We start from the raw sequence: 27,414 nt of genomic DNA, 5'->3' as shown, positions 1-27,414 counted from the left end.
CTGTGTTCATGCCGCTCCAGGGATCAACTTGTGAATCAGCTTTTGGACTTTCCTGTGCTCTTGCTGCGTCTGGGATTTACCTATAGACTTGTTCTGGACTTCCCTGTGCTTGCTACATACCTGATTGGACTCCCTCTGCATCACTACGTTGTGAACTGCGCCACATCACCTGAGTGTTACACTCACCTTGGATCACATGTTTATGAGGACCCTGTTTTAGGAACTTTACTGAATTGCTATATAGCTTTAGGACTTGTCTCATTTCAGGTTATCAGCATATTGTTTTTGGGTGTCACTGCTGTTATAAAATACACTATTTGTAACCCGCTTCTGTCTGTTCATTGCCCCACGCTATCAGAATCCTCAAGTTCCTACAATAGTATTACAAGGGGCCTTAACATTTCAAAGAACCACTTGCTCTTTATTTTCTTACTCCTACTGATTTCAGGGGACATCTCCCCCAACCCTGGTTCACCATCCTCCAACCTCAACCTCTACCCTACCCCATATCAAAACCATAATAATCTAATTAATATTACTTGCATTCTTTCATCTCCTTCTCTCAATTGAGCCCTCTGGAATCCACGGTCTGTATGTAACAAGCTTCCTTTCCTGCACAACTACTTTCTGAACAACTCCCTGAATCTGTTGGCCCTCACTGAAACCTTGATTCAGGATGCTGACACTGTCTCTCCTGCTGCCATCTCCCATGGTGGCTTACAATTCTCCCATTCCCCGAGACCCACAAACAGACCTGGTGGTGGAGTTGGCATACTCCTGTCGCCACAATGCACTTTCCAGGTCATCTCCCCAGTTCCATCACTCTCATTCCCTTCTTTTGAGGTCCATACCATCAGACTCTGACGTCCCCTCTCCCTCAGAATAGCGGTCATATACCAGCCCCCAGGCTCTCCCACCCACTTCCTTGACCACTTCTCAGCCTGGCTGCCGCACTTCATGTCCTCAGAGCTACCAACCCTTATCCTGTGAGACTTCAACATACCCATTAGCAGTCCCAATTCCACATCTGCATCCCAGCTTCTATCACTAACCACTTCTCTTGGCCTCTCACAGCTCTCAACCTCTGAGACAAACAAGGACGGTAACACCCTTGACTTGGTGTTTGTCCGGCTTTGCTCAATCTCCTACATAAATAACTCGCCGCTTCCCCTCTCTGACCACAACATTCTCTCCTTCACGCTCACAAATCCTCACCCACCCCAGCACACTCCTACCTATCACACATTCAGAAATCTACAAGCCATTAACCCTCAGACACTTTCAGACTCCCTACAATCTTCCCTGTCCCCAATCTCCTCTTTTTCCTGTCCTGATCTTGCTGATCATCACTACAACAAGACTCTTAGAAGCGCCCTTGACCAGGTATCGCCCCTCACCCTCAGAAGCTCCAAACACAGAGTAAAACAGCCCTGGCTCACATTGCAAACTCAGTTTCTCCAGCAATGCTCTTGGAGTGCTGAACGCCGATGGAGAAAAACCCGCACACCAGAAGACTTCATCCACTTCAAATTTATGTTAAGAACCTACAACTCTGCCCTTCACCTCGCCAAACAGACCTATTTCACCACCCTGATCGCCTCACTAGCCAACAACCCCAAGAAACTTTTTGACACCTTTCACTCCCTCCTCAGGTCAAAAGCACAAGCTCCTATCTCAGAAAATTTGTGCAAATGACCTGGCCTCCCATTTTATAGAAAAAATAGATAATATCCATCAGGAAATCCGCTCCCAACCACCAAGTGCTGCATTTCCCCTGGCTCACGTTCCACATTTGATCCCATCACAGAAGAAATTGCCAGACTCCTCTCTTCTTCTCGTCTGACTACATGCACTACCGACCCCATTCCCTCACATCTCCTCCAGTCTCTCTCTCCAGTCATCACAACTCACCTAGCTGCAATCTTTTAATCTCTCCCTCTCCTCGGGCATTTTCCCATCCTCCTTCAAACACTCTATCATTACTCCATTATTAAAGAAACCTGCTCTTGACCCATCTTGCACAAACAACTACAGACCAGTCTCCAATCTCCCCTGTTACCTCTCCACTCACTCCCTCCTAGACCCTTCACAGTCTGGCTTCCGACCCATACATTCAACTGAAACTGCACTCATCAAAGTTACCAATGACCTTCTGACAGCAAAATGTAGCGGTGAACACTCTTTGCTCATTCTTCTCAACCTCTCTGCAGCTTTCAACACTGTTGACCACCGTCTCCTATTCCATAGGCTCCAGTCACTAGGCATTAAGGACATTGCGCTCTCCTGGTTCTCTTCCTATCTCTCTGACCGCTCCTTCAGTGTTTTGTTCGCTGGCTCCACATCAGCTCCTCTTCCTCTCGCTGTCAGGGTACCTCAGGGCTCAGTCCTTGGCCCCCTTCTCTTCTCTCTCTACACGGCCCCAATTGGACAGACCATCAGCAGATTTGGCTTTCAGTACCATCTTTATGCTGATGACACACAACTATACACGTCATCCCCCGACCTTAACCCCGCTGTACTACAGAACGCCAGTGACTGTCTGTCCGCAGTCTCCAACATCATGTCCGCTCTGTATCTGAAACTCAGCCTCTTCAAAACTGAACTTCTTCTGCTCCCGCCGTCTACTAACCTTCCTAAATCTGACATTTCCCTCTCCGTGGGTGGCACCATAATAACACCCCAGCAGCAGGCACGCTGTCTGGGCGTTATGTTTGACACCAATCTCTCCTTCACATCCGACATACAATCTCTTCCACGCTCTTGCCACTTACACCTAAAGAATATCTCCAGAATTCGCCCTTTTCTCACCATGGAAACAACAAAAACCCTCACTGTCGCATTGATCCACTCCCGCCTGGACTACTGCAATGCTCTATTAATTGGCCTCCCCATTACTCGACTTTCCCCTCTCCAGTCCATACTTAATGCAGCAGCCAGGGTCATCCATCTGGCTAATCGGTACTCGGACGCGTCCGCTCTTCACCAATCATTACACTGGCTGCCCATTCATTATAGTATCCAATTCAAAGTACTTGTTCTCACCCACAAAGCTCTCCACAGTGTGGCACCCCCTACATCTCTTCCCTCATTTCTGTCTATCGGTCTAGCCGACCGCTGCGCTCTGCAAAAGACTTTTGACTAACCTCTGCACTAATCCGCACCTCCCACTCCCGACTCCAAGACTACTCCCGCGCTGTGCCAATCCACGGAATGCTCTACCCCAAGAAATTAGGACTATCCACAATTTGCACAGTTTTAGGCGCTCCCTCAAAACACATCTGTTCAGAGCAGCCTATCACGTTCACTAATCAAAGTCATTTTATGTGTAAGTATGCGTGTGTAGCCCAATCACTATCTCCATCCCCCACCTTCTCAAGATGGCTGGACCATCATTGTAAATACATCATTGTAAATACACACCTGTACTTTGTATCTTCCCCACCTCATTGTAGATCGTAAGCTCTCATGAGCAGTGTCATCTTATTTTACTTTAATTATTGTATTGTTAACGTTGTTACTTATGACTTGTGTTTTGAAACTGTTAAACTGTAAAGCGCTGTGGGATATGTTGGCGCTATATAAATAAAGATTACCATTACCCCCTCATGGCCTTCTCCCATCACCCCAGGCATCATGGCCTTCTCTCCCCATCACGGTCTTCTCCTCATGTCCCCATCTCCTCCAGGGCCAGGCTAACCTACACACACACACAGACACACACACACAGACATATACATACGTACACACACACACAGACAGACAGACATACACACTTACACACACAGTCATACTATACATACACACACACACAGACACACACACAGACATATACATGCATACACACACACATACAGACATACACACACACAGACATACACACATACATATGCACACACACAGACACCACCTCTCTCCTCTCACCTGTCCGCAGCTTCACCCGCGTTTCCTCGCTCACACAGCAGCGGCCGCTGAATGATGACGTCATTCAGCGGCGCTACTCTCTGTCAGACAGGAAGCGAGGGCGGCAGGCAGGAAGCAGGACGGGTCCATGCAGCTCGGCTCCTGCTATTCCCTCTTGCAGGCAGCAGAGCTGCTTGGATCTCTCCCTGCCTGCCACTACACATGAGGGTAATCTGGCCCCCCGGAGCTTCGGGCCCGGAAAAAACGTCCAGATTGCCCTCATCATTAGCCGCCTTGAAGGGCTCCCTGGAGGCTCTGGGCCCCGGTGCAGTGCACCGGTTGAACGGGCAGTATGTCCGCCCATGAACTACACATTTGGACCAAGCTGCATTGCCTGATTGAACGTTGCCTAATGCCTACCTGAGAGATAGGATCCCTACTCCACTGACACACTTGTCCATCGGCTGAGTCTTGGATGCAGCTTGTTCCCTTGAACTTAAATGATGCAATATTATCTCATTCAGACGTCAATTATTATCATATGAGTTCTGTCTGTGTTTTTCCTCGATAACACACATACCTATTGTAGTCTGAGGGCTGTTCACATGTCTATGTACAATATCTTTGCAAACTGAGTGATCTGCACAAAATCATGGAAACTTTCCAATATCGATCTGATTTTGAGATCAAACTGGCCAATGTAAATATATGGCTCTGAGAAAAATTGGACACCACTCTGATGCCATACGTGTGCTGTTTGTTTTTATGGACTGTTCGATAAATAGTTGAGAAACCTTCATTTTTTTATTGTAGAATTACCGATGAATCTCTGTTAGTAAAAACTGACACTGACCAAACTCTGGTGACACTCTAATCAAAAATATTGATCAAACTAGGACCGTTTTCTTAAATGCATGAGAAAAATCACTTGTGAATGAGGCCTAATGGCTTTGTTACTATTACAGATAAAGCATGTCAGGGACAGGTTGCAGTGCCAAGGGCACCAGCTATTGACTATGCTGCATTACTGAGAATTCGCTCACTGATGCTTGTCTTCAGTTTGTTTTTTTTCACATAGTACTAAAAGTAAGGTGTAATAGTCTAATTTTTTCCAGTTATAGTAGAAGTCATACAATTTTTTATTGCTTTAGGGGAAAATGTCCTATCTTGTATCTTGTACCAGCTTAGTTAACAGTAGGGTCTTCAGATAAGTGGCAGGAATGGCATCGGGAGATGATATCCCATCATCCTTGCAGGTTGTGCGCTATCATCTCAATGAAGTGCATCTTCTAGTAAGTTTGCATCCAAGAAACACTATTTAAGCATTTCATTTAAGTATACAAATGTGTAGATTTATAGAGAACTAGCCCTATAGATGCTTCACAAACCTGCACGTTTATTGTTTGGACATGTATAAGATGCAACAATATAAAAGAAAAAAGTACATGAAATAAAAGAACTACAAAAACTCCATGTGAAAAAGAAAGAAGGCAAGCAGTGACAGGCCAGGATACAGAAACAAGCCGTTATTTCCTAAGCAGAAGGATAGTTTGACAATCAAATGACAATACTTGGCTAACTCCCCGCATATTTCTGGATCTCAAGAAAGTCTCCCATGTACCAGTCGTATTGGCAACACCTATAAAGTAGTGCTTGATAAGTCTGTGTCACCAGCCATCCCTCACTCCAAAGCAGCCTCCAAACAAGACTTCCTGGGTGGTCGTACTGGGGGAAGACAAATTCATGCCAACTGCTAGTTTGAGAACAAAAGGAAAATGTAACCCTGAGTTCTAGGCCTGTTGGAAGCATTTGTTCCAGTCAAGATTTTGCATTTGTTCAATCCTGGAATAATAAGTGATTGACACCTCCTTAGAATGTTCTTTAGCTCTAGGGGATAATCAGACTAGGGTCTTTGTTGTGAAGGCTTTTCAATGGTTTCAATGGGAATTAAACCACTATCGACTCTAGCCTGCATCTCCAGCAGCACAGTCCATACAAATTTATTAGTTATGTCTTTTTAAATGAGATTAAATTGAAATGACTTTTATCCCTTCCTCCCCTAGTTTTTCGGAGCTCCTTCCCTTTGCTAGAGTGTATTCATGTCAAATTCAGAGTGTTCTTTTTATTACTATAGGTACAACGTGAGTGTCAGCCTGCGGCTGTACCCTGCGGTCAGATACACTGGGAATTGTGACTTTCTAAGGACACCTGGATGCACAAGACCTAACACACTGAGCCAAACAAACATATGAGAAATCCGGCACAATTACTATAATGAAGAAAAACAACAACAGGGAGTCTTATGTCTTTTATAAAGAATCCAACAATGTGAAGTATCAGGAAGTGAGCGCAGAATATCTAGAAATAAAAAACAAGTAATTATTCAAACTTAATTAGAAAAAATAAATTTGTAGCAAATCTTCAAATAATATTCTATTTACAGTTATATTTTTAAATTCTGTAAAAAAATTTTTATAAAGTTACAGTACATAAAAAGCTGTTTTTAAGTAATAGTATCAAAAACCTTAGATTTCATTTTGAGTCTATTTTGCAAATTGTAAATTGAGAGAAGAGTCGCTAAAATTTCCCAATACTCTAATATATGTATGTATGTTTTGGAAAAAATATTTTTAATGATTCTATTAAAACTAACCAATTCAAAACTTGTATCATCACTAGAAAAAAATGAACAATAGTTTGTCCATCAGTCTACTTTACAAACCGTAAATTGTGAGAGGAGCCACGGTGCACTAAAATGACCTAATACTCTAATGTATGTTCGTTTTGGAAATAATACTTTTAATGAATCTATTGAAACAAATCAAATAAAAATATTTGCATTATCACCAGAAAAAAAAAATTAGCAATAGTTTATACATATGTTTCTAAAAGATATACTAACAGCAAAATGTCAATGTTCTCTACAAAATCGACCCAGGACAGGTTAACCCTTAAAGTACAGTGCCACACAAATACATGCAAATATGCACAAAAAATAAATGACAAAAATGCGTTAAAAATACATAAAAATGACAAAAAAAGGTAAATGTTTCTATTTCTTTGTTTACGACTTTTTAAAAATCCATTTTAGACAAAAACGAATATATACCATATATATATTTGAAATGCATTTCTGTCTTGTGGCACAATATGTGAGTACAATATGAACACCTTTTATGAGGACTGTAGTAAGTAGTAGTGCTGAAGGGTTGAAAATATTCAAAATATTAAAACTGAATATCTCTTCCTTAATTATTCTCATTGATATTAATGGTTGATATTTTACCAAGCTCATTGATAGCTCTATTAAATTCTCCTGACTTATATTCTACCTTTGAGCTCATGTGAAAATCCAATATATCAAATATATCAGGGAGAAAAAAAAACTGCAAGGTAAAGTAAAAGTATTTCTTATAGGTGACTTTTTCAAGTCCTTTAATCTAGTTGACATCCTGTGCTCACAAATACAAGTAGACCTTCGTAATGGGTCCACTTAGCTGCTCAAGAGCTCTCCACTATTAAATATTTGCTCTAGCTCTTAGGGAGATTTTAGTTCAGCTATTTAAACCTTAAAGAGAAATCAGCTGAAAGAAGAAAATATCCAGAAATCTTTATCTGCAGCTCAAATGCGAAATCATTTCAATTTTAATTTGAGTGGATTGTTATATATTACAATCATGGATATAGATATAATTCTATACAATTTTATATGCTGATTTTAGACTCTGTACTTCAATAATTTTTTGTTCAATGTACCAACCCTGTCAACCCACTCCGTCACCCAGCCTCTTCCCTTGACAATTCAATAAAACCATTTTTAAACAAATTTTCCTCAATTTTCTGTTGGAATATTTCAATGATATTATAGGACCAAATTTAGATACATGTGTGATATTACCTGTTATTAGAATTTTTTTAAAAGTTCCTATGATGCCCAGAACTACACTTATAGTAAAATCTGTAATAATGTGTATGCCCCATCCTGCTGGCAAAATCTGCTGGTAATGTGTCCACAAATAGTTTCAATATGACAAATAGTTTCAATATGCGATATGAGGTGACAGTGCAGTTTACTATCAACGCATTTCAAAGTTCTCAGACTTCTTCAGAGAACCACAAAAGGATTATTCTCCTGAAGAAGTCGCTTTCGAAACACGCTAAGAAAAAAAACACACTGTCACTTCATACCGCATTTTGGAATTACTGTCAGTACATAATTGTAATGCACATGTGGTAGAAGTAAACACAGGGCTAAAGGATCTAACTATGAAAAAGTTGCACAAGCCCCACTCGGTTCCTGTTCAGAGTATAGTATCCAGTAACGCAGGACCTAGTGGCTTCAGCGCTACTTGAATAACCCATGTAGGTAATGCTTAGAGAAGACAACTCGGACCTGACTACCTAAAAGGCTGTCGAGTGTATCACATACCTCTTAAAGAGTTGAAGGAGAGTGCACAGTAAGAAAGAAACCCCAGCAATACACTTATTTGACTGGCCTAGACACTCAGAAGTGGGACTAGAACTCCAAACAGAATCCACTAAAGATTATCACTAGCAGAGAAGACCAGCAAAGAGTAGGTTTAAATAGTGTCACCTACAGTGTGATAGGACAAGCTAGATAACAAATGAAAAACACCTGCTGGACAAAGGCAAAAGGTAATCAGCACTCAGACAACAACAGAACCTGCTGTGGCTCAGCAGACAGAGACACGAAAGAAGAGCATGGATCAAATCCTGAAGCATGACAATAATAACTCATCAAGGAAAGATTAATGTGTCATAAAGGGATATTATTGGTCTGCAGCCTGGTTTATAACTTTAAAAGTAACATCCAACTGAATGCGAGAACCCAGAATTTATCAGCAGAACATCACCAAGAGAATCACACTGCTTCGGCCAGCATGCCTTCTTTCTATACTGCATACCATCTTTTCAAATTTACGCAACAACTTGGCCATCATATGAAGGAAAAAAATATGATTTATTATACCAAGTCACCTTCCTCCATTGCTCTGTGGTCCAAATCAAATGGTCACATGCCAATTGTAGTTGCTTTTTAAGATAAACAAGAATGGGTACTCTGAATCATAATGGGCACTCTGACCCGTCTGCAGTTATACTGCTCCATAAACAACATGCTGCAAGGCACTGTGTATCTTGACAGCTTTCTGTGAAATTTAGTATTAACAATTTCAACAGTTTGCGTTATAGTAGCTCTTATGTGGCATGAGAACAAACCAGACCAGAGAGGGTAGAATTTTATCTCTGTGCACATTAGAGAACCTTGGGCATCTATGACTTTTTGCCAGGTACTAACCACTGCATAACAGTCATCCTCAACAATACCTACAGAATTTGTGACACTAGTCTCTTCTCATGGCCAAGCCTTGAGTCAGAAAAGTCAAAGAGTCTAAGATCAGAAGCAAGGAGGGTAAGTCATAAACAGAAGGATGATACAAAAGCGTGGTCAGGTAACGTTCTGAGGTCAGGATACCAGGAGGAAACCGGTGCAGAGCAAGAGGGGTTAGACAGATGGATGGTCAGATCGAAGTCCAAGGTCAGGCAACAAAAGATCAAGCATACAGAACTCAAGGTACAGGGAGCACAAACCTCACTAGCTGAATGTATGTCTGGCAGAAGTCTGGGAGAAACAGCTCAGTTAAGTAGCATGCAATCACCTGGGATAATGAACACTTGGAGACAGCCAACGCATTCCAGTCTCAGATTGGATAGTTGAGCTGTCAGTCAACACACTGACAGCTCATCATGCCCCTGTATCAGACAGAATGGCTAAGCTGTCAAAGTACTGACAGCTTCAGCACGCCCCTGTACCAGATTGTAAAGCTAAGCTGTCAGTAACTGCATCTCAAACACACTGAGGGGTGGAACCGTGACAGAATTAACTATTTTCTCACCCAGACATTTAGCCATCGCATCGCAATGAGTGCAGCTGTTAGCTGAAGTGATCACGTTATAGTACAACAGGTCTCTGTTCTTGGTAAGTAATCAAAGACTGGAGCATTGGAGCTGGAGTGGTGAAGCAGATTTAAAGTTGTTGCTTGCTTGCTCACAAGACTTGGACATTGACTGTGATGGTCAATGGTACTGTCTATCTCTCCAAGTCCAATGGGAAAGTGTAAGTGAGTTCTTTCTAAACTCTAATACTCAGTGGTGTAACCAGAGTCCGATGGACCCCGGTGCAAAATTGGACCTGGGCAACCCCACCACTTGTAGCTTTCTATCCTATAAAGACATGCAAGTTTCCCCTCCTCCCCCATTATGTAGTAATGTCCCCCATCCTGGGCTGCTTCCTACTATATATATCCCCCATCCTGGTATACACTATCGTTTAAAAGTTTGGGGTCACCCAGACAATTTTGTGTTATCCATGAAAACTCATACTTTTATTAATCAAATGAGTTGCCAAATGAATTTAAAATCTCATCCAGACATTGACAAGGTTCGAAAAAAAGATTTTTATTTGAAATAATTTTCTCCTTCAAACTTTGCTTTCATCAAAGAATGCTCCCTTTGCAGCAATTCCAGCATTGCAGACCTTTGGCATTCTAGCAGTTAATTTGCTGAGGTAATCTGGAGAAATTTCACCCCATGCTTCCAGAAGCCCCTCCCACAAGTTGGTTAGGCTTAATGAGCACTTTTTGCATACCATACGGTCAAGCTGCTCCCACAACAGCTCAATGGGGTTGAGATTTGGTGACTGCACTGGCCCCTCCATTACAAATAGAATACCAGCTGCCTGCTTCTTCCCTAAATAGTTCTTGCATAATTTGGAGGTGTGCTTTGGGTCATTGTCCTGTTGTAAGATGAAATTGGCTCCAATCAAGCTGTGTCCACAGGGTATGTCATGGCTTTGCAAAATGGAGTGATAGCCTTCCTTATTCAAAATCCCTTTTACCTTGTCCAAATCTCCCACTTTACCAGCATCAAAGCAACCGCAAGCCATCACATTACCTCCACCATGCTTGACAGATGGCGTCAGGCACTCTTCCAGCATCTTTTCAGTTGTTCTGCATCTCACAAATGTTCTTCTGTGTGATCCAAACACCTCAAACTTGGATTCTTCTGTTCATAACACTTTTTTCCAATCTTCCTCTGTCCAATGTCTGTGTTCTTTTGCCCATATTAATCTTTTCCTTTTATTAGCCAGTCTCAGATATGGCTTTTTCTTTGCCACTCTGCCCTGTTGGCCAGCATCCTGGAGTCGCCTCTTCACTGCAGACGTTGGCACTGTCGTTTTACGTGTACTATTTAATGAAGCTGCCAGTTGAGGGTCTGTGAGGCATCAATTTCTCAAACTACAGACTCTATTGTACTAGTCTTGTTGATCAGTTGTGCAGCGAGGCCTCCCACTTCTCTTTCTACTCTGGTTAGAGCCTGTTAATGCTCTCCTCTGAAGGGAGTTGTACACAGGGATGTATGAAATCTTCAGTTTCTTGGCAATTTCTCACATGGAATAGCCTTTATTTCTAAGAATAAAAATAGACTGTCACGTTTCACATGAAAGTTCTTTTTTTCTGGCCATTTTGAGAGTTTAATGGAACCAACAAATGTAATGCTCCAGATTCTCAACTAGCTCAAAGGAAGGTCAGGTTTATAGCTTCTCTAATCAGCTGTTTTCAGCTGTGCTAACATACTTGCACAAGGGTTGTCAAGAGTATTCTAACCATCCATTAGCCTTCTTACACAGTTAGCAAACACAAAGTACCATAAGAACACTGGAGTGATGGTTGTTTGAAATGGGCCTCTATACACCTATGAGCATATTGCATTAAAAACCAGACATTTGCAGCTAGAATAGTCATTTACCACATTAACAATTTATAGAGTGTATTTCTGAATCATTTAATGTTAGCTTCATTGGAAAAAACTGTGGTTTTCTTTCAAAAATAAGGAAATTTCTATGTGACCCTAAACTTTTGAACGGTAGTGTATATGTCCCTCATCCTGGCCCAATCCTAGTATATATAATATATATATCCTCTCTCCTGGCATATGTCTTCAATCCTAGTATATATGACCTCCATTTTGGTCTATATCTTCCCTATCCTGGTATATGTTTCCCATTCTTTTGTATATGTTCCCCAACCTAGTATATTTATATCCATGTATAGGTAGTGCCTTGCGAAAGTATTCGGCCCCCTGGAACTTTTCAACCTTTTCCCACATATCATGTGTAAAGAAGCGGCGTCCACGCTGTGCAGAGATGAGGCAGTGTCCCAGCAAGTTCAAACAAAGAAATGTGTTTAATGTCCACAAAAAAAAACACTCACAGTGCACAACACGCTGTATCCTCTGGATCGCAGCTGGGAAGCAACAAAACAGTCTGTGGCCAGTTGCCGTGAGCGACCGCGTTGCCCGGGTATGAAAGGGGTGCCAGACCTTGGCTCAACTTGGCCCTGTGTTGCCTCACACAGGGAGCTCTGCAGACCACTGCTCTGTCTCTGTGCAAGTCAGAACTGACACACCCAAAACCCTTTCTGCAGGGCTTTTTTTTCCTTTCTCCAATCTGTGGTCATAGGCCACTTATAAGACCTGGGCTGGAGGAAATGGACCGGACCCCACTACCTTCCTGCAGTCCGTTTCAAAAATAAAAGCCCATACTAGGTTTTCCTGAATAAACTCCTTGGTCCTAATAACTTGACCAGGCTCAAACTTACTTTTATTCTGTCCTGTGAGTCACAGGCACACTGCTGCGACGACAGGGCACTCCAGCGGATCTAATACGCTCCTGAGAGCATTCTGGGGGACACATGGCGACCCTCACATATGACTCCGGTCGCTGCCTCACATACCCCCCCCTGTTCAAGCTTGTGGGGCTGAACATTTGTCACCATACAGGGGGCCCGTGACAGGGCATCCGCATTTCCCTGTGCCTTCCCCGCCCTATGTTCCACTGAGAAACTGAAGTTTTGTAGGGACAGGAACCATCTGGTGACTAGGGCATTCCTCTCTTTTGTGTTTCTCATCCAGACAAGGGGGGAATGGTTTGTTACCAAACGAAACTGACGCCCGAGCAAATAATAGCGTAGAGACTCCAAGGCCCATTTAATCGCCAAGCACTCCTTCTCTACTACGCTATAATTTTTCTCTGCCGGGGTCAGTTTCCTGCTCAAGTAGGTGACTGGATGCTCATCCCCGTTTACCTCTTGCGACAGCACCGCTCCTAGACCTACCTCCGAGGCATCGGTTTGTACAATAAAGGTCTTTTTGAAGTCAGGGCTGATGAGGATCGGCTGTGCACATAACGCCGACTTCAGGGACTCTAATGCTTTTTCCGCCTGAGGATTCCATCCTTTTACCTTTTAAGAGATCCGTTAGGGGTGCTGATTCCCCCACAAAATTGGGTATAAACCGGCGGTAGTAACCAATGATGCCAAGGAATGCCCTCACCTGCTTAGAACTTAAGGGCTTGGACCTGCTTTGGATGGCCTCAATCTTGTTTACTTGGGGTTTGATCACCCCGCGACTGATCACGTAACCCAAGTACTGAGCTTCCGTGAGCCCTATCGCACATTTCATTGGGTTTGCTGTTAACTCCGCGACTCGAAGCGAGTCTAACATGACTTGTACCTTGGACAGGTGGGTCTCCCAGTTGGTACTAAAGATAACTATGTCATCTAAAGAGGCCGATGCTTATTTCCGATAAGGTTCTAATATACTATGTCCATTAGCCTCTGGAATGTGGCCGGAGCCCCATGTAACCAAAAGGGTAAGACAACATAGTGAAACAGACCCTCTGGCGTGATAAATGCGGTCTTCTCTTTAGCTGATTCTGTCAGGGTAACCTGCCAGTACCCTTTAGTGAGGTCGAGTGTGGTGAAGTACTGGGCCTTTCCCAGTCTATCAATTAGCTCGTACACCCGAGGCATTGGGTAGAGGTCAAATTTTGATATCTCATTTAATTTCCTGAAGTCATTACAGAAGCGTAAAGACCCGTCCGGTTTCGGTATTAGCACAATGGGGCTAGCCCACTCACTCCGGGACTCTTCAATGACTCCCAATTGAAGCATTTGCTTCACTTCAGCCACTATCGCTTGCCTCCTGGCTTCTGGCACTCGGTATGGTTTCATCGGTACCCTAACCAGGGGCTCGGTGATAATGTCATGCTGTATCACCGAAATTCATCCCGGCAGCTCTGAGAATACATCCGTATTCTGCTGCACTAAAGCTCGAGCCTCCCGTCGCTGCTGTTTTGTGAGGGCGTCATTTACTTTTACCTCACACCCAGCCAGATCCTTGGCTATAGCCAGAGGGACCCCCGTTTGTATGACTGGAGTCGCCTCGGTAACCAAACATTCTCAGTCCTTCCAGGCCTTTAGCAGGTTTACATGGTACAGCTGCTCGGGTTTCCTTTTCCCAGGTTGGTACACCTTATAATTCACTTCCCCCACTTTTCCCCGTATCGCATAAGGCCCTTGCCACTTGGCCATGAGTTTACTCTCTGGGGTGGGTACTAGTACCAACACCCGGTCTCCTTCTTTAAAGGTCCTGACTGTGGCCCTTTTATTATACGTGTGGCTCTGAGCGGCCTGGGCATCCAACAGATGCTCCTTTACTATAGGCCGCACGATGGCAATCCGATCCTGCATTTTTGTCACATACTCAATGACACTCTTATGGGGAGTGGGCTCCCGTTCCCACGTCTCTTTGGCTACATCTAGCAATCCTCTTGGGTGCCTGCCATACAATAGCTCAAACGGGGAGAACCAATTGACGCCTGGGGTACCTCGTGAATGGCGAACATTAGGTAGGGCAGTAACATGTCCCAATCCCTCCCTTCCTTGGCGATTATCTTTTTTAGCATGGCTTTGAGGGTCTTATTAAACCTCTCCACCAACCTGTCGGTTGGTGGATGGTACACCGACGTGTGTAGCTGTTTGATATGGAGCAGCTTACAGAGCTCCTTGGTCACCTTAGACATAAGTGGAGTACCTTGATCGGTAAGGATCTCCTTGGTAGCCCTAAGCGACAGAATATGGTGAACAGTTCACGGGCTATTAGTTTAGCCAAAGTGTGGAGGAGGGGTATCGCCTCTGGGTACCGGGTGGCGTAATCTACGACTACTAATATGTGCTGGTGGCCCCGGGCGGACTTTACTAATGGCCTTACCAGATCCATCGCAATCCGCTCAAAAGGTACCTCTATAATGGGCAGAGGCACCAAAGGACTCCGGTAGTTCATGGTGGGTGAGATTAGTTGGCACTCCGGACATGTGTCGCAATACCTTTTGACCTCAACATAGACCCCAGGCCAGAAATACAGCTGCAATATGCGCTCTAGCATCTTTTTGGCCCCCAAATTCCCTCCCAGAATGTGAGAGTGAGCCATATTGAGCACCTCCCGACGATAGGGTTGAGGCACCACCAGCTGTTCTACCACCTCATCCCTGATTTTATCAACCCTGTACAGTAACTCTTGGTTGATCTCCATCCGGGGAAACTCCCTCTTTGTACCTGGTTGTTGAGCCACCCCATTTACCATGATTACTCTTTCCCTGGCCCGGGTCAAAGTGGGGTCCTGGAGCTGGGCAGTTCCAAACTTACCAGGTGACACCTCCAGCTCAGGAATTGGTGAGTTCTCCTCAATTTCCAACACCTCTAGGGGAAACCTATCGGCGTTACATTCTGTCCCTATGTTGGTGACCCCTACGGCAGGAATCCCTGACTCAGGATCTTCAGGTTCAGCGCCCGGAATACCTTTTACCCTGAGAGGGTTAACCCTGGTCTCCCATAGGGACCAGAACAGGGAAAAGTCTCTTCCTAAAACAGTCCCATACGGAAGAGTCTTTACCACTCCCACCATATGTTTTATCTCCCCACACGGGGTGGAGAACGTGACCTCCTCAGTCGGGTACTCACGGAGGTCCCCATGTATGTACACTACCCCCACCGTCCGTCCATTAGGTCTATCCCCGGCAATCAGTGACCTGTGTACCATGGTCACCAAGCTCCCGGAGTCCAAGAGAGCATTCATCTGGTACCCAATGACGAGTACCTCGCTCCGCTGAGGTTCGGTACCAGCAGGGTCTGTAGTGGCAGTGCAGACTGGCTGGGCATACATAGAAACACGGCGGGTATACCCGCAGTCCATGGGTTCAGTTGTTAGGGGGCAGTTAGCAATCACATGTCCAGGTTCTTGGCGCCGCCAGCACTTAAGGACTGGGGCCTGAGGCAACCTTGGGGCTACGCTAGGGGACACGGGGTGGTTGACACTCTCCTTCCGAGATATCCCCTCAGTACAGGCACGATCAGTATTGGCCTTGGTGGAGGGTTGTAGACTTTTCCCAGGCTCCTGAGCTGATGGGGCCTTACGTGACAGTCGAAGTGGGGCAGTGTCCCGTATAAAGTCTTGAGTGGCTGTATACCGCTCAACCAGTCCTACCACCTAGTCCAGAGTGCCCGCGTCCCCTTGCCCCACCCAACGTTGTATGGTGGCTGGCAGGGCCCTCACCAGCCGTTTGACCACCACCCTCTCTACCATCTGGATCGGTGTTAAAGTCTCAGGCTGTAGCCATTTTTTAACCAGTTGCAGTAAGTCATAGGCTTGAGACCGGGCAGGGCGAGTCTCAGAAAAGGACCACTGGAACACCTGTTGGGCCCGCACATATGTATTAACCCCCAGTCGGGCAAGGATCTCACCTTTCAGCTTCCCATAGTCCAGGGTATCGTCCTGACTGAGGTCCAGGTAGGCCTTTTGTGCATCTCCCGTTGGACACCACCTCAGCCCACTGCGCCACCGGCAAGTTCTACCGCTCTGCAGTGCATTCAAAAATAGTGAGCTAAGCCTCCATGTCGTCCTCAGGTGCCATCTTCCTCAGTGCTGAGTGGACCTTGTACCGGGCTTCCGATCGGTATGTGGTGGCTGAGGTACCCGCCTGTTGCAGAGCCGCAGTCTGCTGCAGAATTAAATTGTTGGTCTGTTGCTGCTCCTCTTGCAGCTTCTGCTGTCACACCTGCGAGGCGGCCAACTGTCTCAGTAGTTCCTCCATCTTATCAGTCGACTTAAGCTGCAGCGTTGCAGACCTAATATACGACATGCAGCACGCTTTGGGTATGCCTCAGTTCACACTGCCCGCATTCTCCAACCAAGTGTAAAGCAGCGGCGTCCACGCTGTGCAGAGATGAGGCAGTGACCCAGCAATTTCAAACAAAAAAATGTGTTTAATGTCCACAAAAAAAAACACTCACAGTGCACAACAAGCTGTATCCTCCGGATCGCAGCCGGGAAGTAACAAAACAGTCTGTGACCTGTTGCTGTGAGCGACCGTGTTCCCCGGGTATGAAAGGGGTGCCAGACCTTGGCTCAGCTTGGCCCTGTGTTGCCTCATACAGGGAGCTCTGCAGACCACTGCTCTGTCTCTGTGCAAGTCAGAACTGACACACCCAAAACCCTTTCTGCAGGGTTTTTTTTCTTTCTCCAATCTATGGTCATAGGCCACTTATAAAACCTTGGCTGGAGGAAACGGACCGGACCCCACTACTTTTCTGCAGTCTGTTTAAAAAATAAAAGCCCATACTAGGTTTTCCTGAATAAACTCCTTGTCCAAATAACTTGACAAGCTCAAACTCACTTTTATTCTGTCCTGTGAGTCACAGGAACACTGCTGCGACGACAGGGCACTCCAGCGGTTCTAATATGCTTCTGAGTGCATTCTGGGGGACACATAGCGACCCTCACATATGACTCCGGTCGCTGCCTCACACATGCTTCAAACATAAAGACACCAAATGTAAATTTTTGGTGAAGAATCAGCAACATGTGTGACACAATTGTGAAGTTGAACAAAATTTATTGGTTATTTTACATTTTTGTGGAAATTCAAAAACTGAAAAGAAGTGGGGTGTGCAATATTATTCGGCCCCTTTACTTTCAGTGCAGCAAACTCGCTCTAGAAGTTCATTGTGGATCTCTGAATGATCCAATGTTGTCCCAAATGACTGATGATGATAAATATACTCCACCTGTGTGTAATCAAGTCTCCGTATAAATGCACCTGCTCTGTGATAGTTTCAGGGTGCTGACCAAGGAATGCAACAGGCAGGTCCGTGATACTGTTGTGGAGAAGTTTAAAGCCGGATTTGGATACAAAATGATTTCCAAAACTTTAAACATCCCAAGGAACACTGTGCAAGCGATCATATTGAAATGGAAGGAGTATCATACCACTACAAATCTACCAAGACACAGCCATCCCTCTAAATTTCATCTCAAACAAGGAGAAGACTGATCAGAGATGCAGCCAAAGGGGCCTATGATCACTCTGGATGAACTGCAGAGATCTACAACTGAGGTGGAACAGTCTGTCCATAGGACAACAATCAGTTGTACACTGCACAAATCTGGCCTTTATGGAAGACTGGCAAGAAGAAAGCCATTTCTCAAAGCTATCCATAAAAAGTGTTGTTTAAAGTTTGCAACCAGCCACCTGGGAGACACACCAGACATGTGGAAGAAGGTGCTCTGGTCAGGTGAAACCAAAATCAAACTTTTTGGCAACAATGCCAAATGATATGTTTGGCATAAAGGCAACACAGCTCATCACCCTGAACACACCATCCCCACTATCAAACATGGTGGTGGCAGCATCATGGTTTGGGCTTGCTTTTCTTCAGCAGGGACAGGGAAGATGGTTAAAATTGATGGGAAGATGAATGGAGCCAAATACAGGACCACTCTTGAAGAAAACCTGTTGGAGTCTGCAAAAGACCTGAGACTGGGACGGAGATTTGTCTTCCAACAAGACAATGATCCCAAACATAAAGCAAAATCTGCAATGGAATGGATCACAAATAAATGTATACAGGTGTTAGAATGGCCAAGTCAAAGTCCAGACCTGAATCCAATCAAGAATCTGTGGAAAGAGCTGAAAACTGCTGTTCACAAATGATCTCCATCAAACCTCACTGAGCTCAAGCTGTTTGCCAAGGGAGAATGGGCAAGAATTTCAGTCTCTTGATGTACAAAACTGATAGAGACATACCCCAAGCAACTTGCAGCTGTAATCGCAGCAAAAGGTGGAGCAACAAAGTATTAAGCTAAAGGGACCAAATAATATTGCACGCCCCACTTTTCAGTTTTTGAATTTCCACATAAATTCCAGAAAATGAAGTATTTATCCCTGAAAATTATTGCAATTACACATGTTTAGTTATACACATGTCTATTTCCTTTGTGTGCATTGAAACAACACCACAAAAAAACTGAGAACACAAGGCAAATCAGACATCATTTCACACAAAACCCCAAAAATAGACAGAACAAAATTGTTGGCACCTTTTACAAAATTGTGGGTAAACAACTTTGTTTCAAGCATATGATACTCTTTCAAACTCACCTGTGGCACAGGTGAGGGAAATATAACAATCACACCTGAAGCAAGATAAAAATGGGAGAACTTTGCATTGTGTGTTTGTGTGTGCCACACTAAGCATGTAGAGGAGAAGAGAACTGTGTGAGGACTTGAGAACCAAAATTGTTGAAATATAACAATCTCAAGGTTGCAAGTTCATCTCCAGAGATCTTGATGTTTCTTTTTTTACTGTGTGCATCATAATCAAGAAGTTTACAACCCATGGTACCCAATCTCCCTGGATGTGAACAGCAAAGAAAGATTGATGAAAAGTTGCAATGCAGGATAGTACGAATGGTAGATAAGCAGCCCAATCAAGTTCCAAAGAAGTTCAAACTGTCCTACAGGCTCAGGGTGCATCAGGGTCAGCGCAAATTACTCCTCAACATTTTAATGACAGGAAACACTATAGCAGGAGACCCAGTATGACCACACTGCTGACACAGAGATATTAAAATGCTAGACTGCATTTTGTCAAAATGTGCATGAATAGGCCAAAATCCTTCTAGGAAAGGGTCGTGTGAATAGATGAAGCTAAGATAGAGCTTTTTGGTAAAGCATATCATGCTACTGTTTACCAAAAATGGAATGAGGCCTACAAAGAAAAGAGCACAGTTCCTACAGTCAAGTATGGTGGAGGTTCAAAGATATTTTGGGGTTGTTTTGCTGCCTCTGGCTCTGGGTGCCATGACTGTGTGCAAGGGATCATGAAATCTGAAGTTTACCAAGGGATTTTGGGTCATAATATAGTGCCCAGTGTCAGAAATCTGGTCTTGTGTAATAGGTCTTCCAGCAGGACAATGACCTCAAACATACTTCAAGAAGCACCCAGAAATGAATGAAAACAAAGCGCTGGAGAGTTCTGAAGTGGCCAGCAGTGAGTTCAGATCTAAATCCCTATGAACACCTGTAGAGAGATTTTTAACCTCTTAGGCTGGTTTCACACTTGCGCTTTTTTGCGCTGTTTTTTAGCGCAAAAAAACGCATGCGTTTTTTTCCCCATACTTTAACATGGGTGCGCATAGGTGCGCATACACATGCGTTTGTACGCGCATGCGTTTTTTTGCAGTGTGCGCTCGGGCGCACAAAATGCATCCTGTTGCATTTTTTGTGCGTACGACTTGCCCCAAAAAAAGCATGCGCACGCAATGCATTTTTTTACAGCAAAACACCCATTATAGTCTATGGGTGCGCATATGTGTGCATTGTAATGCGCACGTATGCGCAAAAAAACGCACCAAAACTCGCAAAAAAGCACACACAAACGCATGATGCGTTTTTTTCATGTGTTTGTGTGCGCAAAAAACACGCAGCAAAAAAACGCAAGTGTGAAAGTAGCCTTACTGACCGCTGACGGGATAGTACATGAGCGGTCTGTATCCCTTGCTTTGAGGAGGGCTCCGGTGGTGAACCCACCTCAAAGCCGCGACATGTTAGCTGTTATAAACAGCTGCCATGTGCACACAATAGGCGCGGGCGGAATCGCGATCCACCCGCGCCTATTAACTAGTTAAATCCCGCTGTCAAACGCTGACAGTGGGCATTTAACTAGTACTTCCGGCGCCCAGCCGGAAATGAGCGCATCATCAACACCCGTCATGTGATCGGGGGTCAGTGATGCGTTGCCATGACAACCAGAGGTCTCATAAAGACCTCTATGGTTGTTGCCGGCAGATTGCTATGAGCGCCACCCTGTGGTCGGCGCTCATTGCAATGCTGTATTTCTGCTACATCTGAGCATCGCCTATATGTAGCAGAGCCGATCAAGTATGGGAGCTTCGAGCCTCCCATGGAAGCTATTGAAGCCTGCCAAAAGTTAAAAAAAAGTGTTTAAAAATTGAAAAAATGAAAAAAAAAAGTTTAAATCACCTCCTTTTCGCCCCAATCAAAATGAAACAATAAAAAAAATCAAACCTACATATATTTGGTATCGCCGCATTCAGATTCGGCCGATCTATCATTAAAAAAAAAGAATTAACCTGATCGCTAAACGGCGTAGTGATAAAAAAAATCAAAACGCCAGAATTACTTTTTTTGGTTGCATTAAAATGCAATAATGGGCGATCAAAAGAATATATCTGCACAAAAGTGGTATCATTAAAAACGTGAGCCCGGCATCCAAAAAATAAGTCCTCCCTCAACTCGAAATCGTGAAAAATGGAAACGCTACGGGTCTCGTAAAATTGCGCAAACGTTGGAATTTTTTTCAACACTTAGATAAAAAAGAATCTAGACATGTTTGGTGTCTATGAACTCGTAATGACCTGGAGAATCAAAATGGCATGTCAGATTTAGCATTTAGGGAACCTAGCAAAAAAGCCAAACAAAAACACATGTGTGGGATTGCACTTTTTTTGCAATTTCACCGCACTTGGAATTTTGATTCCCATTTTCAAATACACTACATGGTAAAACCAATGGTGTCGTTCAAAAGTACAACTCGTCCCCCAAAAAATAAGCCCTCACATGGCCATATTGATGGAAAAATAAAAAATATGGCTCTAGGAAGAAGGGGAGTGAAAACCGAAAACGCAAAACTGAAAAAACCCTCCGGTCATTAAGGGGTTAAATTGCTGTTGGGAGAAGGCCACCTTCAAATATGAGAAACCCAGAGGAGTTTGCAAAAGAAAAGTAGTCCAAAATTCCAGTTGAGAGATGTAAGAAGCTTGTTGATGGTGTTAGGAAGCTGTTGATTGCAGTTATTTATTCCAAAGGGCGTGCAACCAAACATTAAATTGATGGTGCCAGCAATTTTGTCCGTTGGAGTTTTGTGTGAAAATATGTCCAATTTGCATTTTTTTCCTCTATGTTTTTTGGGTTGTTTCACATAAACGAAAAGGAAATAAAATGTGTATAATAAAATGTGTAATTTCAATAATTTCCTAAGAGAAATACTTCATTTTCTGGAACAATTTCAAGGGTGCCAACATTTTTGACCATGACTGTGCATGACTCCATCCTAGGCTCATCGTGGTATATATAAGTTGCCCAGCCTGGGCCCATGCTGGAATATATATATATATATACATATATATATATATATATATATATATATATATATACAGATCTGGCAAAAATTAAGAGACCACTGCAAAATTTTCAGTTTGTCTGATTTTTCTCTTTATAGGTATATTTGTGAGTAAAATATAAATTGCCCTCTTATTCTATAAACTACTGACAACATGACTTTGAATTTCCAAGCACTAAATTTTGTATTTATTTTCAGAAAATGAGAAATGGTCAAAAGAACAAAAGAATGCAGTGCTTGCAGACCTCAAATAATGCTAAGAAAACAAGTTCATAATCATTTAGAAACAACAATACTAATGTTTTATCTCGGGAAAAGTTCAGAAATCAATATTTTGTGGAATAACCATGATTGTTAATCACAGCTTTCATGCGTCTTGGCATGCTTTCCACCAGTGTTGCTATCAGTGTGTCAAGAGTGGGAGAAGAGGGTTGCATTGACAATCCAACACAATGGGCAGCACTTTGAACACATTTTATAAGTGGTCATAAACTTGTAAATAACTCATGAAAGAATAAAGTTACGTTAAAACCAAGCACACCATTGTTTCTCTTGTGAAATTCTCAATAAGCTTCATGTGTCATATGACCCTCTTCCGATTGTAAAAAATAAAGTTGGACCCAAAATGGCCGATTTCATATATATATATATATATATATATATATATATATATATATATATATATATATAAAGGAAACAGCACAGTACTTAGCTTCGGGTGCCCGGCCCCTGACCGAAAGTCCCGTTTTCAGCCACAATATCCAATATTCACTCCAAATAAAGGCAGCACTCCATATTAGCTCTTTTCAAGTGGTGGTGAGTTTTATTCAGCCCACATATCAAGGCAACGTTTCGGCTAAACTGAGCCTTTCTCAAGCAGTGGGTGTTACAGAAAAGTGTCTATTTATAGACCATATAACAATCTCTTAATAGTGTCAATCATTTTACATTACAAAAAATACATTTAAGTGCATTCAATTTCTTTCATTATAGTCAATAGAATCAGCATGTACAAATAGTGCAAAAGTGCTATGTGCTTGTTACAATCTTTATACTTTATATTAAACTCCATCACAATAGTGTTTATATGATTGCTCATTAGTCATATTAATTATACAGTACTACAGTGTCTCATATAATCCCTTTGGTTTACATACCTCCACATGGAGGATGCCATGAACGCTGAAAACACTATATCTGCCGTTCCTGTAGCTCTACTGCGCATGTGCTATGAGTCATCAGCTCTGTCATGTTCAGCCAGCCAATAGGAGAGCGTGTGTGGCATTTCCCTTCTCTGCACAGGCGCTCTGGTGCATTCATCACTTCCAAGACGCCATATTATGTGTGGCAGAAGGCCAAATAGCGCTACTAGTCCTTCATTACCATTCATATTATATATTAAATCCAGCGTTTTCTTTAAACCATGCAGCACCATTATCATTCTGTTCTAATAACACCTTTTGTCACAATATCACTGCCAACATTATTAACCGCTGTTATTTCTTTGAATATTACTGTGTATAAAGGGAAATCTATATAACTGCTAATATCTTTTAGATATAATGGGATTTTACTATTATTGTTACTTTGCCCTGGAACCCCAGACAACACCTTTGCCAGTTTGTCCCCGGTTTATCCAAATAGCCACTCACGTGCGCCACATGACCTTCATCAGGCCACCTGATTCACCCCAGTGACTAAAAGGCAATATATCAGTTATCCCCGCAGCTGTAATAATCCACTGATCATCAAATAGGTATATATAATGTATATAATTGGCTAGTCACATGAAAGAACCATCATAAAAAAGTTATTCATAGAAAAAACCTTTTAGTCAAAAAGCCACTTCACAAGAAAATTTTTTTACAAAAGTTTTTACAAAAAGTCCATTCGTCCTCCATGTTCTTAATATCTTCACCAGGGTAATTTCAACACTGTTACAAATAGTGAAATATCTAAAAAAGAATAAAAAAAAGAATTGAAATCAGGAATAATCACAAAAATTACAAAAAATGCAAAAAATTATTCCCTATACAACCATAGGCCCTCAACACAGCACATACAGAGGAACTTTCTCACATAACAGTATGTAGTTTAAATTCAGCATTTAACCCTTTCGGTTTCAGTGTATTCAGCTCATAGATCCACTTCAGTTCCTTTCTCTTAAGTATAAGTTCTCTATCCCCACCCCTCTTTTGTATAGGGACCATATCAATTATTCTAAATCTCAAGTCCCTCTCAGTATGATTATACTCCACAAAGTGTTTCGGGACCGGCAAATAAAGTTTCTTCTTTCTAGTAGTATATCGATGTTAGTTTATTCTGGTCTTAAAGTCCCATGTCGTTTCCCCAATATACCACAGTTTGCAGGGGCATTCCAAAAGATATATCACGTAATCAGAGTTACATGTTAGATATTGATTTATTTTATAGATTTTAGAAGTTTCATGATGTTGGAAAGTGGAACCCTTTAACATTAGTGGACAATTCACACATGACAGACATGGATAACAGCCCGTTCTTTTGTTACCCATCAGTGTAACCTGTAGGTTTCTTTTTAAAGATCCAATATCAGATTTAACTAGAAAATCTCCTATATTCTTATTCCTTTTATATGCAAACAATGGTGGTACAGTTAGTTCCTCAACATGTGGTAAACATTTACCTAACATAGCCCAATGATTTTTATTATAATTGATATATCTTTGCTTTCCTCATTAAATGTAGTTATAATAGGGATTCTTTTTAAATCTTTTCTCTTGCTGATATCCGACTTACCCCCAATTAATTCTTTCCTACCCTTTTCCAAAGTTTTCCTTTTTATATTCTCCAACATATATTGAGGATAACCCCTATTCATAAATTTTTTGATCATAGTGTCCATAACTATATCCACCTCACTATCCATTTTAACAATCCTCCTCACTCTCAATAGTTGACTGAGTGGTATTGATCTTATTATACTGCGTGGGTGTTGGCTGTCATATACCAATAAATTATTTTTGTCAGTTTCTTTAACAAACAATGTAGTAACCAATTCACCTTCTATTTGTTTTATTAACACATCCAAAAACTGTAACTGTGCTTTTGAAGAAACCAAAGTGAATTTGATTGTTTCATCAACTGTGTTCAAAAACCGATGAAACTCATCCAATGCATCCTCTGTGCCGCGCCAGAGGAGAAAAATGTCATCTATGTACCTCCACCACACCAATGTATGTTGAAAGTGGGGAGACAAATAGACGAAGTTCTCCTATAGGACCCTGTTATGAATGGGTCACCAAGGAGGAAAAAACCTAAACATGCTAAGCCTAGAAAAACCAGAGAGGTTGGTAACTATGCAGATTGCAGATCCCTGATCCTTACCACACAGCTTGCAGCAGTCGTGGAGCGTACCTACGGTGATCCTAGATGCCTCGTCACAACCGGAGAGCTACATAAGCCTAAAGCAGGAAAAGGGGAAAACTAACTGCTCCAGAGCAGACCCCAAAGGAAAGACAGCCCCCCACATGAAATATTCTGAGACAGAGCAAAAAGAGGCCAATCTAATAAGGGACCAAAAAGCAAATACAGATAAATAGGAGTGGAAATTCAGCACGACCCCAGCAAGGGCTGGCTGACCACAAAAAACTGAATTGACCAACAAGAGCAAGTGTGAACAATAGCAAAAACAAACTTAACTTGAGAAGACTGGAACAGAGCTGAAGTCCAAGACCTGAGAAGCAGACTGAATCACCAGCACCAGGATAGGGCGTTGGCTGTCTTATATCCAGTCTGATACTCCAGAGATCCAATCGTTATCCTCCTCATCAGGTGGCAGATCACTACCAATTAAACCAACCTCACTACCTCCTGTCACCACCAGAGGGAGAATGGAAGGAGAACTCTCAACTGCTGGAGCAGAAAATGAGTTCACAACACAAGTGTGAACATTAGCAGAGAAACTTAGCTTGAGCTGACTGGAACAGAGCTGAGAACCAAGACCTGACAAGCAGACGGAATCACCAGCACCAGAGTAGGGCGTCGGCTGTCTTAAATCCAATCTGAGATTCCTGAGGTTCAATCGTCATCCTCATTATCAGGTGGCAGATCTCTACTGATTAAATCAGCCTCACTACCTCCTGTTACCACCAGAGGGAGCCTGGAAGGAGAACTCAATGAACTCACAACAGATCCCATAACAATATTTGCAAAAACAGGGGCCATATTGGCCCCCATTGCTGTGCTACATCTTTGAGTATAAAAAACATCACCAAATAAAAAATAATTTCGGGTCAAAATTATTTCCAACATTCTTAATAAAAAATTCTTCCCCTCTTCAATATATCCGGCCTGTTTCAACATCTCATCAACTGAACTAAGACCACGCTTATGATCTATTGAAGTATAAAGTGACACGACGTCAAAAGACGCCAATATCACTTCACCCTGAAGTTCAATTGTCTCCAATTTTTAAAAAAAATCTGTTGTATCTAATATATACGATCTACAACTCCTTGCAATTGGATTTAATATTTTATCCAAAAATATCCCCATTTTGCTGAACAATGAGTCGACCCCTGATACTATCGGTCGACCCGGGGGATTTATTAACGTTTTGTGGATTTTTGGAATTGCATATAGTACAGGGGTACGAGGGTTTTTAGCTAACAAAAAATCAAACAAATCTTGATCAATGATATGGAAATCCAACGCTTCTTGTAAACACTCCCTTATTTCTTTCATTATTTTTAATTTAGGATCACTATTCATAATTAAATACACTTCATCATCCAAAAGTTGTCTCCTTATCTCTTTTAAATAATTATCCTGTCCATGACGACGACCGCACCCCCCTTATCTGCGGGCTTGATGACTATGTCGTCATCATGGACAAGTTCCTGTAATATCTTATATTCATCTTTTGTAACATTCGTATGTCTAAAACCCTCAGTCATAGAACTTCTTAGTTTTTCAACAACACCCCTGACTGCTTTCTCAAAAGTTTCAACATGTTAGGGCAAGTTAGGATAGGATATGGGTTGAACTAGATGGACTTAAAGTCTCCCTTCAACCTTAATTACTATGTTACTATGTTACTATGTTACTATAACAGACGAATTACTAGGAGGAAGAA

The 27,414-nt window shown here is 42.6% G+C and overlaps 1 long non-coding RNA gene across 1 annotated transcript in view; it reads right to left on the bottom strand.

Moving 5' to 3' along the window:
- Window positions 1–5,284: 5,284 nt before the first annotated feature.
- Window positions 5,285–27,414, bottom strand: part of LOC141058003 (uncharacterized) — a 79,310-nt gene continuing 57,180 nt past the window's right edge. Inside the window, exon 3 of the long non-coding RNA XR_012222070.1 lies at window positions 5,285–6,258. This is a non-coding gene — a long non-coding RNA (uncharacterized lncRNA). The remainder of the gene's footprint in view (window positions 6,259–27,414) is intronic.

This window comes from Dendrobates tinctorius, unplaced genomic scaffold (assembly GCF_039654945.1).
Source record: "Dendrobates tinctorius isolate UK_male_01 unplaced genomic scaffold, ASM3965494v1 ptg000208l, whole genome shotgun sequence".
Lineage (NCBI taxonomy): Eukaryota > Metazoa > Chordata > Amphibia > Anura > Dendrobatidae > Dendrobates > Dendrobates tinctorius.
The sequence above is the reverse complement of the archived record's forward strand: the minus strand, read 5'-3'. Positions and strand labels throughout refer to the sequence as shown.